This window comes from Bos indicus x Bos taurus, chromosome 1 (genome assembly GCF_003369695.1).
Source record: "Bos indicus x Bos taurus breed Angus x Brahman F1 hybrid chromosome 1, Bos_hybrid_MaternalHap_v2.0, whole genome shotgun sequence".
Taxonomy (NCBI): domain Eukaryota; kingdom Metazoa; phylum Chordata; class Mammalia; order Artiodactyla; family Bovidae; genus Bos; species Bos indicus x Bos taurus.
In genome coordinates, this window is record NC_040076.1 from 40,091,218 (window position 1) to 40,108,057 (window position 16,840).

Sequence of the window (16,840 nt, forward strand, 5' to 3'; positions counted from 1 at the left end):
CCAAAACCCCCAAAATACTAACATTTTTAAAAGACTTTCATTCCAAGTCTTTTAAAAAGTTTTATTTTTATTAGGACATTTAAGAACAGCACTGAGTTTTGTTTTTTTTTAATATCATTTGATCAGTAGTAATGATCTTTAGTCAGTAACATGCTATTTCATAGCCACTTTAAATCAATATTCAGCATATAATTAAAAGAACATTAGATTGTCATTTATGTAAGAACCAAGTAAAAGATTATTGCTTTCATCAATATTATATAACATTTGTTTCTAGGTTTGTGATTTAAGAAGACTATTAAATTCTTCCTCTTCAATTTGGAAATTACTTATTTAGAAATAAATCCATAGAAAGTAATCAGAGATGTGCACAAGATTGGTTTATCAGTATATAATAATAGCTCGATCTAGATGGATTGTCAAAAGAATTTGCTTGTTCAAACTACATAACAATCAAGAAATGATAGTTATACCATTCTAAGAGACTCAAGTCTCGGTTTATACATCAATATATTCATGTTGAGCCATATAAAATAATGTGACTTTCAAGATTATCAGGTATAATAAAAATAAAGTTTTATTTTAATATGGACTCAAACATAGCTTGATAAAGACAATAGCTTACTATTTTAACATTTTTTTAGGGATGTACATTAGAATGAGTTAGTTATTACTACATGGAGAATGCGATTAGAGCATGTATGTTTCTCATAGTCACAGTGCATTTCTGCTTCAAATAGGTCAGCCTTTTGTCACTCCGTGCTCAGTCTCTGGCATATTGACAGGAATGGCAAGTCACTCTACAAAAGATAGTGTAGGGTATAAAGTCTATTATACTAATGCACATATGCTTTAGTAACATTTTGGAGAAAAACTGTACTAGTCAGGTATGTGCTATTAATGTTTCTTAGTTTCAAGGAATTTTTTTTTCATATTTAATACAAACTGGAATGTGTGGTTACCTTTTTAAAGCTATGTTATTTTATAATCCTATTGTGTTCAGGAAATTAGTTTTATAGAGATAAATTTAGCTTCTCATATACATCTTTTGTTTTACTTTATGGGTTTTGTAGTAATAGTTAATATTTTCTTTATGGTCTTTATTCAGTGTGTTTATTCTAGAGTTTATTTGGTTTGATTTTGCACAAAATAAAAATATGAATTTTTCCTAGCTAATAGTTAAGATTTTCAATTTACATTCACTGGGTTTCATTTTTCTCAAATAATTTCCATTATACATTAATTGTAGATATGCTTCTTTTAATTGATGAATACTCAGTACAGGTACTCAAGTAACTCATCCTTATCCCTCTTCTATATTATACTTTGCCTATTTTCATCTCCGTGTTTTATCTGTTTATTCTGGGAGGGCTTTATTTTCTGAGAATTTTCCTCAGCCTCCATAGTGTACTTTATCCAGACAGTGTATTTTCTTCCCATATAGCATTTTTACTATCTTATTTATCCTGTTTTTAAAATTTCATCTCTGCTTTGTTCAGACATGAACACCTAACTCTTGTACTATTCAAATTATAATTTTCTAGAGCTTCAGTTGCACAATTAGCATGCAGTACTTATACAAATTACAATTTTCTAACATTACATCAAAGTCTGAATGATTTTACCCACTGTTTGCTGATAATATGTTTTGAAATTTTATCATTTCTGACTCATCCTGTGTTTTCTAGAAAATGCCCCTTCTTGCCAGAGGACTATCTCCAAAGTCTCCATTCTGCTGCTCACCATAGACAGCAGAGTCCCAGCTGCAGTCCACTGCTCTCTCCATAGAACCTACAGTGACAGCTGTTTGGGGCTGAAGTCTTCATTTTCTAACTAGTTACAAACTTTTTCTATGTATTCTCCAACATTTTGGATATATTCTCAAAAATATGCTAAAAATATTTGCATTTATGTAGACAAAATATTTTGCCTGTTTAAAAACATTTTTATCTTCATATTTGTAGCTTGATTTAATAAATGTATAGGTTGAAATAGGTTTTCTCCATATTTGAAAAAATAGAATGGAAAGAAAAAGAATCCTCCCAGACACAAAATTACATATTTTTAAAAGTGTCACATGTACCAAGAAACAAAAGCTTTTATTAATACAGTGAAACATGTTTTAAATAATATGAAAGAGAAAGAGAATCACAAAGGTAAATGACAATAATCAACTAAAATAACTGTGAGCACTGAAGTATTCTTATAACCAGATAGCAGTTGAATTGTGTACCGAATGCTGAGGTTAGAGGCAGAATTTGTATTCCAGTCATAGAAATTTATACGTATATTCCATCTTTATAATTTTAAAAGAAGATTGACATTAACTTCCGTATATAGTTCACATCCTACACAGCTGAGTCTGTATGAAGCCCTGTGTAAATTTAAGAACTAAGAATATTCACAAACCCTCTCCTAAACTCTTGGCATTATTTATTTTCTCTCTTTAAGTCACTTTTCCAATTTATCATCCTTCATACCTCCTCTAGTCAAGTCCTCTGACCCTTCACTTGGATAATCATAGGCTTTATAGTGAAAAAAAAATTATTTTAAGCCTGAATGCTTTCATTGACCCTACGATAGTTATCAGTCTTTCCCAAGCTGGTCTCATTTCCTCTAACATATTTTAAAGCACAAGAACATAAGCATTTGATTAAGAAAACAAAACCAGTAGTAACCAACAAACTTGCATAAATTCTAAACACAGCTATGGAATCAAGTAAAGGCACAGCCACTAAAATATATTGTATGAATTTAGCCCAAGTTTCAAAAACTCTTTCGGTAATTTCTTTTAGCATCATTGATGTTTTGTTACGTGACATTTGTCTTCTTTTATTCTTAGAGTAAATAATTCACTGAGCTTCCCTGATGGCTCAGATGATAAAGAATCTGCCTGAATGTGGGAGACCTGGGTGTAATCCCTGGGTTGGGAAGATCCCCTGGAGGAGCACATGGCAACCCACTCCTGTATTCTTGCCTGGAGAATCTCCATAGCCCTGTGCAGGCTACAGTCCATGGGGTCACAAAAGAGTCAGACACAACTAGCACAGCACAGATGATCTGTTGACTAAAGAGTTAACAAAGCCATTTCTGTCAAGTGATCAGTCACTTTAAAGACCTGCTTTTGCATAACTATTTGGGAAATATTTTAATTGCAATTATTTAATTACTTTAATAATCTTTTCTTCTGTGCAAAGTACAGACAAGAATGCTCTGCTAACTACACTTTTTGTTGAACATTCATCAATTTTGCAAATAAGAATTTGAAGGTTTTCCCTCCCTGAAATGTTTGATGACATAGAAACTCAAACAAAAGCATACCTTTTAAAATAATTTGTAATATTTTATGAACAGAAAATATACCACTTACCTGGAATATTTCTCTGAAATCTTGTAATTCAGTTACATCTTATACACCATCCCTTCTTTTACTTTTTACTTCCTGATTATTTCTTTTCTCTGCACTTTATTCACAAACTAATCAAATGAAGCTTTTCATCATAAACTTGGGAAACTCAATTTAGAACTTTTTATATAATATCATTCAAGTTTCTAAGCCTTCAGCTTGTAACTTATAATTATCTGCCTATTCAGAGAGCATTAACTAACATCAGATTCAAAGTCATATACACCATGCATGATTGTCACTCTATCACATTAGACTGTTGTATATATAAGCTTAATTTTTGTTGACAGGACTAAATTGGAATTTAACTTGTAGCTGTAGCAGCAGTACATTTAAATGTAAATTTACTTCTTCAATGATAAATTTTCAGAACTTAGCCTGAGAATGTGAATCTAATCAAGGTATTAGCACACACAAATTCCTGTGCAAAAAAATCATGGCACTAATTTAGCAAACATACGATGCTATCAAGTTGCAAACTTCCCTAATCCTATGTCTATTGGGTTAAAAACTATCTGAAGTAAATTTTGAATTGAAAACAAACAAACAAACAAAAAAAAGACAGAAACAAATGGATATACAATGCAAATATTCTGAAGGAAAAAATATTTGATTAATTATTTATATATATCATACCAAATTATATGAGGCCAAAACCAAAATTCTGTAGCAATTTAAAGAAAAATGCCTGCATTAATAAATAACATTTTCCAAAAATAGTATTAATTTGGTGGTTGGAAACACAGAGACAATAAAAACTTAGATACAAGTAATGACTATATATTTAATACATCCTCTAATAATTTGTCTTTCAAATTTCAGCTTACAAATTATTCAAAATTACAAACTGTAAGAAAAAATATGACACTAGTCAATATGTTTTCATACCAACCCCAGAAGATTACATTATACAAATTTAGAAATATAATATTGAATGTATTATGTATCATTCTGTCTTTTGAATATATGTAATAAATTACTTGGAAAGAATATACATATATAATTTATTAATTCAAGTTTTACACAGAACTTACACACTGTATCTCAATTTAATTTGAATATGGATTCTTAAGCTTAGTTTAGAAGATAAAGCTAGCAATTTATTCAATTAAATACAAATAAACTAAAGAAACTACAAATCTCATTATTTGAAGTCAAAATAATCCCTCCAAAATGTTGATTAAGCATTTCTTTAATTTTTGAACAGGTGATTTTTATGACAAAGATAATTCAAATTTTTTCATTAAAATATGTTTGACAGGTAGACTACATTTTACAGTTTTTTTACAATTCTATTATAAAATGGTAAAATTATCTCTAAGAGTGTTCATTAATTTTCTATAGATTTTTATGATTAAAATTTAAATTTTGCACAAATTGTGACAGAAAAAGTTACAGAAAATGATAAAAAAAAAAAAAAACTTACCTCTTATCAAGCTTCAGAAAAGGATAAAGATTGTTAAGTACTCAATTTGTTCCACAGATTTCACATAAGAATTTGTAAATGATCATGGTCAATCTATAAACAAAACAATTAATTCTGAATCACCTTAGAAGGAAAATATGTTCAATAGACATTTATTTTTTGTTGGCTGATGTGTGTTTTCTGCTCTGCTCTGCTAAGTTGCTTTAGTCATATCCGACTCTGTGATTCCAGAGATGGCAGCCCACCAGGCTCCCGCATCCCTGGGATTCTCCAGGCAAGAACACTGGAGTGGGTTGCCATTTCTTTCTCCAATGCATGAAAGTGAAAAGTGAAAAGTGAAAGTGAAGACTCTCAGTTGTGCCCAACTCTTAGTGACCCCATGGACTGCAGCCTATCACGCACCTGCATCCATGGGATTTTCCAGGCAAGGGTACTGGAGTGGTTTGCCATTGCCTTCTCCAGATATGTGTTTTAGTTTCCACGAAATCAACTAGTTTCTGTGTTAAGTCAAATATTGCTTGAGGCAATATATCATTCAGTGTTATAGTTCAGTTCAGTTCAGTCGCTCAGTCGTGTCTGACTCTTTGTGACCCCATGAATTGCAGCACACCAGGCCTCCCTGTCCATCACCAACTCCCAGAGTTCACTCAGATTCACGGCCATCGAGTCAGTGATGCCATCCAGCCATCTCATCCTCTGTCATCCCCTTCTCCTCCTGCCCCCAATCCCTCCCAGCATCAGAGTCTTTTCCAATGAGTCAACTCTTTGCATGAGGTGGCCAAAGTATTGGAGTTTCAGCTTTAGCATCATTCCTTCCAAAGAAATCCCAGGGCTGATCTCCTTCAGAATGGACTGGTTGGATCTCCCTGCAGTCCATGGGACTTTCAAGAGTCTTCTCCAACACCACAGTTCAAAAGCATCAATTCTTTGGCACTCAGCTTTCTTCACAGTCCAACTCTCACATCCATACATGACCACTGTAAAAACCATAGCCTTGACTAGACAGACCTTTGTTGGCAAAGTAATATCTCTGATTTTTAATATGTTATCTAGGGTGGTCATAATTTTTCTTCAAGAAGTAAGCATCTTAAATTTCATGGCTTCAGTCACCATCTGCAGTGATTTTGGAGCCCCCAAAAATAAAGTCTGACACTGTTCCCACTGTTTCCCCATCTATTTCCCATGAAGTGATGGGACCGGATGCCATGATTTTTGTTTTCTGAATGTTGAGCTTTAAGCCAACTTTTTTACTCTCCTCTATCACTTTCATCAAGAGGCTTTTTAGTTCCTCTTCACTTTCTGCCATAAGGGTGGTGTCATCTGCATACCTGAGGTTATTGATATTTCTCCCGGCAATCTGGAATCCAGTTTGTGCTTCTTCTGCCCAGCATTTCTCATGATGTACTCTGCATATAAGTTAAATAAGCAGGGTGACAATATAGAGCCTTGACATACTCCTTTTCCTATTTGGAACCAGTCTGTTCCATGTCCAGTTCTAACTGTTGCTTCCTGACCTTCATATAAGTTTCTCAAGAGGCAGGTCAGGTGGTCTGGTATTTCCATCTCTTTCAGAATTTTCCACAGTTTATTATGAGCCACACAGTCAAAGGTTTTGGCATAGTCAATAAAGCAGAAATAGATGTTTTTCTGGAACTCTCTTGCTTTTTGAATGATCCAGCGGATGTTGCCAATTTGATCTCTGGTTCCTCTGCCTTTTCTAAAACCAGCTTGAACATCTGGAAGTTCACAGTTCACGTATTGCTGAAGCCTGGCTTGGAAAATTTTGAGCATTACTTTACTAGCATGTGAGATGACTGCAATTGTGCGGTAGTATGAGCATTCTTTGGTATTGCCTTTCTTTGGGATTGGAATGAAAGCTGACCTTTTCCAGTCCTGTGGCCACTGCTGAGTCTTCCAAATTTTGTTGACATATTGAGTACAACACTTTCACAGCATCATCTTTCAGGATTTGAAATAGCTCCACTGGAATTCCATCACCTCCACTAGCTTTGTTCATAGTGATGCTTTCTAAGGCCCACTTGACTTCACATTCCAGGATATCTGGCTCTAGGTGACTGATCACACCATCGTGATTAGATGTGATGGAATTTCACTTGAGCTATATCAAATCCTGAAAGATGATGCTGTGACAGTGCTACACTCAATATGCAAGCAAATTTGGAAAACTCAGCAGTGGCCACAAGACTGGAAAAGGTCAGATTTCATTATAATCACAAAAAAAGGCAATGCCAAAGATTTCTCAAACTACCACACAATTGCACTCATCTCACATGCTAGTAAAGTGATGCTCAAAATTTTCCAAGCCAGGATTCAGCAATACTTGAACTGTGAACCTCCTGATGTTCAAGCTGGTTTTAGAAAAGGCAGGGGAACCAGAGATCAAATTGCCAACATCCACTGGATCATCGAAAAAGCAAGAGAGTTCCAGAAAAAATCTATTTCTGTTTTATTGACTAAGCAAAAGCCTTTGAATGTGTAGTTCACAGTAAACTGTGGAAAATTCTTCGTAGGTGGGAATAACAGACCACCTGACCTACCTGTTGAGAAACTCATATGCCAGTCAGGAAGCAACAGTTAGAACTGGACATGGAACAACAGACTGGTTCCAAATAGGAAAAGGAGTATGTCAAGGCTGTATATTGTCACCCTGCTTATTTAACTTATATGCAGAATACATTCTGAGAAATGCTGGGCTAGATGAAGTGCAAGCTGGAATCAAGATTGCTGGGAGAAATATCAATAACCTCAGATATGCAGATGACACTACCCTTATGGAAGAAATTGACAAGAACTAAAGAGCCTCTTGATGAAAGTGATAGAGGAGAGTGAAAAAGTTGGCTGAAAGCTCAACGTTCAGAAAATGGAGATCATGGAATCCAGTCCCATCACTTCATGGGAAATAGATGGGGAAACAGTGGGAAAAGTGTTACACTTATTTTTTAGGGCTCCAAAATCACTGCAGATGGTGATTGCAGCCATGAAATTAAAAGGCACTTACTCCTTGGAAGGAAAGTTATGACCAACCTAGACAGCATATTAAAAAGCAGAGACATCACTTTGCCAACAAAGGTCAGTCTAGTTAAGGCTCTAGTTTTTCCAGTAACCATGTATGGATGTCAGAGTTGGACTACAAGGAAAGCTGAGTGCCAAAGAATTGGTGCCTTTGAACTGTGGTATTGGAGAAGACTCTTGAGAGTCCCTTGGACAGCAAGGAGAGCCACCGGGTCCATCCTAAATGAAATCAGATCTGAGTATTCATTGGAAGGACTGATGTTGAAGCTGAATCTCCAATATTTTGGCCAACTGATATGAAGAGCTGACTAATTTGAAAAGACCCTGATGTTGGTAAAGATTGAGGGCAGGAGGAGAAGTGGATGACAGAGGATAGACGGTTTGATGGCATCACCAACTCAATGGACATGAGTTTGAGTAGACTGCGGTAGTTGATTATGGACAGGGAGGCTTGGCATGCTGCAGTCCATGGGGTCACAGAGTGTTAGACATGACTGAGTGACTGAACTGAACTGAACTGAACTGGCACTACTCTCCTTAACCTCCCCAATACATTCTCAATATATCATCATCTTCTGGCGCACTCTTCCAAAATAACTACTGTCTTTTTAACTTAATGTTGATGCATCTATGTCTTCTGACTTTCATGAGATTAGTAATCTCACTCACTATGGAATTCAATAGCAAATATTGGTAATATAGGTAAATGCATGCATTTGTGCTAAATCACTCAAGTCGTGTCCAATTCTGTGTGACCCTGTACAGGACTGTAACCCGCCAAGCTCCTCTATCTGTTGGATTCTCCAGGCAAGAGTGCTGGAGTGGGCTGCTGTATCCTTTCACAGAGAGTCTTCCAACTCAGGGATTGAACTCAAGTCTCTCAAGTCCCAGCACTGTCAGGCAGGCTCTTCACCAGTAGTGCCACATGGGAAGCCCAATACAGACAAGTACTGGCAGACATATTGCTGCAAGTTACACGTTGACTGAGAACTTTGTTGAGCAATGGAAATTCAGTTCTTTGTTTTGGAATAAATATACATTTCTCTTGATAAACTCACTAGTAACAAATTGCAGATTGCAAAATGAAAGAGTGAGCAAACAAGGAAATAAACGAGAAAATAAAGACACACCTAAACTAGGTAACTGTCACACCAAACAGACAGAAAAGAAAGTAATGCTTTTGTTAAAGTTTTCATGGACTGGAAGGAGTTTGTGGTCCCTATTTGAGTGTACTTTGTGTCACCAGTGAGATCTATGCATGAAGGGGCTGAGGGAGATGTCTGTTATGATGTATCTGAAAAGTTAGAGAAATGGGTTATTCCAGTTGTTCTTCCCATGTTAATCATGAGATAAACTGAGAACTGCCTGCTCATTACATCTACATTTCATACACTATCAAGAAGACAATAATAGAACCTGGAAATAAAAATGGAGGTTTATGTAACTGATAACTGCCCTGATAGCTCAGTTGGTAAAGAATCCACCTGCCATACAGGAGACCCCAATTCGATTCCTGGGTTAGGAAGATCCATTGGAGAAGGGAACAGCTACCCACACCAGTATTCTGGACTGGAGAATTCCATGGAATATATAGCCCATTGGGTCTCAAAGAGCCAGACATGACTGAGTGACTTTTACTTCATGTAACCTACATCTATTTTAAAGCAACACTTAGTAATAATACTAACAATAATAATTCATTAAAAATGAAAAATCTTTAAATTTTGGCACTTGAGACAACAAGGCAAGACTGGCACTCTCCTTAACAACTAGAGAAATATGGACATCTTTTTAATAAATAATGCTGTATTTCTACCTACTGCAAATGGATTCTTTGCAATAAAATCTAATAATTTTAAGAGTTTATTTCTTTGTGTATGTCATTCTAAATTGATTTTCACTGAAAAGCACTTTGCCCTTCAAGTGTTTCTAAAGTTTGTTTTACATTTTAAAAAAATTATAGTATAACATATGTAAGTATTTGTTCTCTTTCATTTAATATTTTCTTCTTTGGGAGACAACTGTATGGATGTTGGATCAACTTTTCAGGTACATACACTTGTTTTTCAATATTTCTTTTTACTTTGCTCTTTATTAGTCTTACATTTCAATTTTTTTAGTATTTCTTTTATTATGCTTTCATTAGTACCTATCTTTCTATATATCATCCTTTCAAATGTTTCCTTTACTTTTATAATATTTTAATTATTCCTTCCACATCTTTTCTGCACTCTGCTAATATATGTCATCCATATTCCTTTTTCTTTTATCTTATATCTCTTAAGTTTTAAATAGAAAAAATAGACACCAGTTACTTTAATTGGCTCAATAGAACATTTGGCAAGATGTGAGGATAGTTCTTTAGTATTTGCATTTTTGGCTGTGTTCATTTTTTTCTTTATATTTCTCTATTTATATATAGTGATTTTCTTTAATTTCTTCTAAGAAAATGATCATTTTGTTTTCTGGAAGAGTGATATAGAGTAAGTTTATTCTATAGGGAAGACACAGAATAGTGTTCAAAGTTATGTAAATATTCTCCAAAACTCTTTTTTTCCAACTGAACTTGTCTAACTGTACTATCTCACTACCACATGGAAAAAGAATCCATGAGTTTTTCACAGCAAAACATTTCTTTCCTGCCCAATAGCCACTAAGAAACATTAATTCATGCAAATGTGCCTTGATACATGTGCAATTCCATCTAGATTGAGGGAAGAACCAATATTGGTCTCAACTTTCCTGTCTTGCTCTTACAAATAAGTAATTTAGATTTTGCATCTATAGGTATAATATTTAGCCTTAATTTGTACGTCTTTGGCTATTTTATGATCTGAATTTGTGGAATTTTCTTTCTCTTCACACTTTTGGCACCTTTAGCTTTCACTGCTCTCAGAAACTTTTTTGTGTTTCTATTTTATGTTCATTGTTTTTGTTTTCTTCTAGTTTCCTGAAATAAAATTTGTGCTTTTATTTCTCATTATCACAATGTTTTATATTCATAAGTAGAATGGAAAATTCTGACATTACTCCACAAACTTCTAATTTGTATACATTTTTCTTGTTTCTTTGTGCATACGTTTGCTTACCAAAATTATTATTGTTACATAGTTTTTCAAAATATATGTCAAATATGATATTAACTTGTGATCAGTTAGTAAATTTATGATTAAACTACTCTTTACATACAAAATTCAAAGGGTAATTATCAAATATAGATCAAGTGTGGAAAACATTTAAGCTCAAAATGAAGAAAAATTACTATATCATTATGTGCAGCAAGCTTAAAAATGAATTTTCAAAAATCGTTTTTTACATCTTTTATCTTGACAGGCAGTCATATTATAGGATGATTTACCGTTTTACTAATTTTAATACATAGCACAAATACTGGATTTGCACCTGAATAGAGAGCTGAACTAAAAAATTATCAATGAAATATTTATAGATTTTCCACTCCACACTTAGGTTAAAATTTTTCTACACATGAAAAAGAATGACAGGCAAAATGTTATTTAATCAGAGCCTATGTTATACCCAATAAATATTCTATTATAAAATCAAAAAGTATGGTAATCTATTCTTAAAAATAATAAGACTAACACATGAAACATATCTCATTGGAAATTAACAAAGAAATAAACATTCACATTTACATTTGACCATCCCTATCTTCCTTCCCATCATGCCCCAGTGGAACACAATTATTTCTTAAAATGCCCCTTAGCCCTACATAGCAAAGATTGCTGGGAGAAATATCAATAACCTCAGATATGCAGATGACACCACCCTTATGGCAGAGTGAAGAAGACCTAAAGAGCCTCTTAATGAAAGTCAAAGAGGAAAGTGAAAATGTTGGCTTAAAACTCAACATTCAGAAAACTAAGATCATGGTATCCAGTCCCATCATTTTATGGCAAATAGATGGCAAAATATTGGAAACAGTGACAGACTTTGTTTTCTTGGGCTCCAAAATCACTGCAGATGGTGCAGCCATGAAATTAAAAGACACTTGCTCCTTGGAAGAGAAGCTTGTGACCAACCTACACAGCATATAAAAAAGCAGAAACACTTTAACAACAAAGGTCCGCCTAGTCAAAGCTATGGTTTTTCCAGTAGCCATGTAGGGATGTGAAAGTTGGACTATAAAGAAAGCTGAGCACTGAAGAACTGATGCTTTTGGACTGTGGTGTTGGAGAAGACTCTTGACAGTTCCTTGGACTTCAAGGAGATCCAACCAGTCCATCCAAAAGGAGATCAATCCTGACTATTCATTGGAAGGACTGATGCCGAGGCTGAAACTCCAATACTTTGGCCACCAGATGCAAAGAACTGATTCATTTGAAAAGATCCTGATGATGGGAAAAATTGAAGGCCAGAGGAGAAGGGGACGACAGAAGATGAGATGGCTGGATGGCATCACTGACTCGATAGACGTGAGTTTGAGTGAACTCCGGGAGTTGGTGATGGACGGGGAGGCCTGGCGTGCTGCGATTCATGGGGTCGCAAAGAATCGGACACGACTGAGCAACTTAACTGAACTGAACTAAACTAAACTAAAATGTAAGACACTTAATCTAATTCTCAGTTAAACTTATATAGTTAAAGTGAAAATTCTAACACAAAATTCTGCATATTGAAATATTTAATAGGTGAGTTTTCTAATGCTGAATTGATATTAAAATTGTAGAAATAGTAATGATGAGTTTTGTTATAAAATCTTACCCAACAATTGTACATGCAGTATTGTCTGTTAATTGATACATAATTGATATTTAAATTAATTCTTTAAAATACAATCAGTTCTCGAAAAGTTTAGAATCATCCTTTCCTGAAGTTATCCACTGGCAAAGCTCCTTATAGCTTTGATTTTTGTTTGGCTATTAACTCATGAATAGTTAGCTATGCTACACACAAAAAGTAAACAATGCAGTTTGAGAAGTCTCACAATTGATAATTGAGACATGTCTCATATTGATTCAGGAAGTACTCTGGCTTATAATTTAATATTTTCAGTTTGATGTAACAAAATAAGCATTCAATAAACTATTCACCTACACAGAGAACCATACTACTTCAATTACACTCAAGTTGATTGAGGCCAATTTAATGGTAATTAGTAATTTACAAGGTCAAGAAGCTCACACTTCTATAACTCCATGCTGATTAAATGGTCACGGCTCACACGTGGATAAGAATACCAAGTGAAGTAAACACATGAAAACATGTTTAAAAAGAGTTAGTATTTTATGTATCTAAGTAAATAATCCCCAAACTGAAATCAACTATTTTTCATAACATTCAAGGATTTGGTTTTGCTATTAATGTATTTTATAATTATTTCTAAACATAAATACAAAATACATGTGATTTATTTCCATATGTTTTGTTCACTTTCAGTCCTTACATAGCTCTGCTCTTAGGTTTGAAACCAAGTTTCTCTTTTAAGAGCAGTGATGTCATGGGACTTTTTCTTATATAGATGTTTTCCTAATTATAAAAATCTCATCTTGTTTTTAACTTCATCACTAAATTACCGAAAGGCCAAAATGTATTTACACACAAACACATTTCAAAGTATTACTCATAACTTAGATATCTTAAAAATGAATGAATGTCATAAAATAAAACAAATATCTAGGAAAATTAAGTTGTCCGAGGTCACACAAGAAGCAACAAAACTAGAAACAGAATTCAACTTTCTTTTTGTAATAAATATTAAATATTTAGTATATTATTATAAAACCAAATACATTTTGTCTCTGTTACTTTCTCATGTATAGTGTACATATATACCATACACACATATATAGGTCAACTCTCATATTAGAAGTCATTCAATATGTCATTAAAATTATATATATATATATATCATCCAGCATATATTTTAATAACAAAATGGGCACTCATTTCAATTTTATTGACAAAAAATTTTGCATTACATTAGTAAAATATTGATGGTGAGGTAAAAATATGTTTCATTTGGACAAATGGAACAAAATGCTTGAACATAAAACTTTCCTTTGGATGGTATACACATTTTAAGTACTTTCTAAGTTATTTCTGAAGGATTAAGTAGTTTGAATTTCTCCAGAGCTTTGAATAACATTTGAGGCTGATTTGGCTAATTATGCATTTACATATCTAAAGACATTTACATGTCTTTACATGTCTCATAAAAATTTCTTAATATAAAGACTGACTCTGATATGAATGATTTTTATAAATGCAAAACATTTAGATATTTTCTTAGGCCAATGCTACATTTATAAGCCATTTATAAATTCATAATACCTTAAGATCAAAATGAGCATAGCCCTGTTAATGCTTAGAAAAAACATTTTAAGTTGTTTAATTCATTGCAATCAAAAGACTGAAATTTAATTGAAATTCCTTGAACATGAGATATTTATTTGAATTCTGATCTGCTGTCCTTTTCTTCACAAACTTGAAGAAATCCTGGGAGGGAGATTCAGATGTGAATAGAAAATAAAATTGTAAAAAGGCAAATATTTAAGGATTATATAGGAAATACTAAAATATTTCAAGCTGTTGCCACAAGCATTTTATTTGAATATTCTTTTCCAGGAGAAAGAAAGGTATTCTAATCACACAAGTAAGAAATAAATAGAAAGCTTGAAAAAAATGGGTATTTTCTACCTTAGCATATGGAGAAGGCAATGGCACCCCACTCCAGTACTCTTGCCTGGAGAATCCCATGGACGGAGGAGCCTGGTGGCCTGCAGTCCATGGGGTCGCTAAGAATCAGACACGACTGAGCGACTTCACTTTCACTTTTCACTTTCATGCACTGGAGAAGGAAACGGCAACCCACTACAGTGTTCTTGCCTGGAGAATCCCAGGGATGGGGAGCCTGGTGGGCTGCCATCCATGGGGTCGCACAGAGTCGGACACAACTGAAGCGACTTAGCAGCAGCAGCAGCAGCATATTCTTATCAAAGAAAAACCGAACAAATACAAACTTCACAAGAGTAAATATTCCACACCTGCTTTTCTGATTTCTTTATTCCCTAGAAAACAAATGTCTATAATAGTACTTTAATTCTTAGAAATAAAGACACTATTCCAAAAGAACAAACTGTTCTTTAATATTTTCCTGTGATTCAACATGAATAGAGAAATGAGAAGTTAGAAAATATCTCAAAATAGTAAGACAGAACAGAAGCATTCTTCTAAATTGACTTTTACTCATTTTTCCTTTGCATTTTTTATAATTAAGCATTGAGAGACAGCTTTAAAAATTTTTGTTTTAACAGCACTAGCAGATAAAAGTGTGCATTGAACTGTTTTCTTCTATTTTCTCCCTAAGCCCAAAGACTTTAGCAGCTCAAATTTTCAATGGCTGTTACTTCAATTTAATTTGAATAATTTTTCATACCAGCATGTATAATAAAGTACATAGAAACTAATTTAAATGAGTATTTGATGAAATAAAGAGCTTTAAAAGATCAATAATCACTACACATCATCTTTAGAAATTGTCTTTAGGTAAAGAATCATTCTTAAAGAGGAGAATATATTACCCAATGGCTGGCTGGCTGTTTGAATATACTATAAGTTACAACATGTAGCATATTATGAATGATGAACTGAAAGCAGTAAAATCTAATTACATTCATTAGCTTAATTTGTGTGTGTTATAAGAATTCTCAATCACATGATACAATGTGACAATTGAAACAGGAATGCTCTGACTTTGAAGCATTATATCATAAAAGTGTATCACTAACAAGGGGAATGGCACTGATAAGAGAATGAAAGGACAAACTATAGATTGGGAGTAAATATTTGCAAATCATGACCTATTGAAAGACCTGTGTGGAGAACATATAAGAACTTTTTAACTCTATTAAGAAGAAATGAAATAAATAAACTTGGAAAATATTTGAATACATATTTCACAAAAAAAATTAATTCTTATTACATACATAGCACAACATGGATGTATTACAAAGAACCATGGTGCATAAAAATGGCAAACAAATTCTTACTTATTAAATTATTTTATTAATAGTCAACTCTTTAAAATGAAAATTAATTTGTATTGCCAGAAATTTAACCAGTGGTTGTTCAGAGAAGAAGCTATTACAAAGAGGCATGAAGAATCTTTTGGAGGAAGAAGAGTCATGTACATTATCTTGATTGTGATGGTGGTTTCACAGGTATAAACCTATGTCTAGATTTTTGGAACAAATCATTTAATTATTTGCAATTTTATTTTATGTAATTATATATTAATTAACATGAAATAATGTTTTGAAAATAAAATTTAAAAAGATTTTCCCTTGTGGGCAGTTTTAGAATTTATGTTTTGGAAATGCTGTCTATTTTTAGATTTGATATGTATCAATATAAAGCAGATGACTATTATATAGATTATTTTCCAAACAATGTTGAAATTATTTTTTTCTTTTTTTTAAATTTAATTTAATTTAATTTTTTTTTAACTTTACAAATTGTATTGTATTTCACAGTATTCTCAAAACCTCAGAAAACACTATAGAACAATGGTACCAAGTAACACTAGTTGGTCTTCTAGTGCCATATAATGCTTAAAATGGACACCAAGAGATAATCAACTCTACACCAGAACCCATGCAACAGTACAGTGGAAAGGGAACAATTGACTGGACTGAGATTACATTTAGAGTTCCCTTTGCATCTAGTTTGCATCTAGTTAGTGTCATGGTACAAATTATTGCAATTGCTGTCCAAGCAGAAGTGATGTGTATCTTACCCATGAAAAAATGGTTAATAAATATCCTTTCTCCATATTTTCTTTATCAGTTGACTGAAACAGAAGCCCTTTGTGATTCTAGAATATGACAATATCTTGATGTCTGAATTTTAAGTCTTATCTTGAGTGAGAAATAAATTCTCTAAAGATCTGGAGTTAGTTACAGCCATCACTATTACCATAAACAATACAAACATTTAGTCAATGAAATTATGTA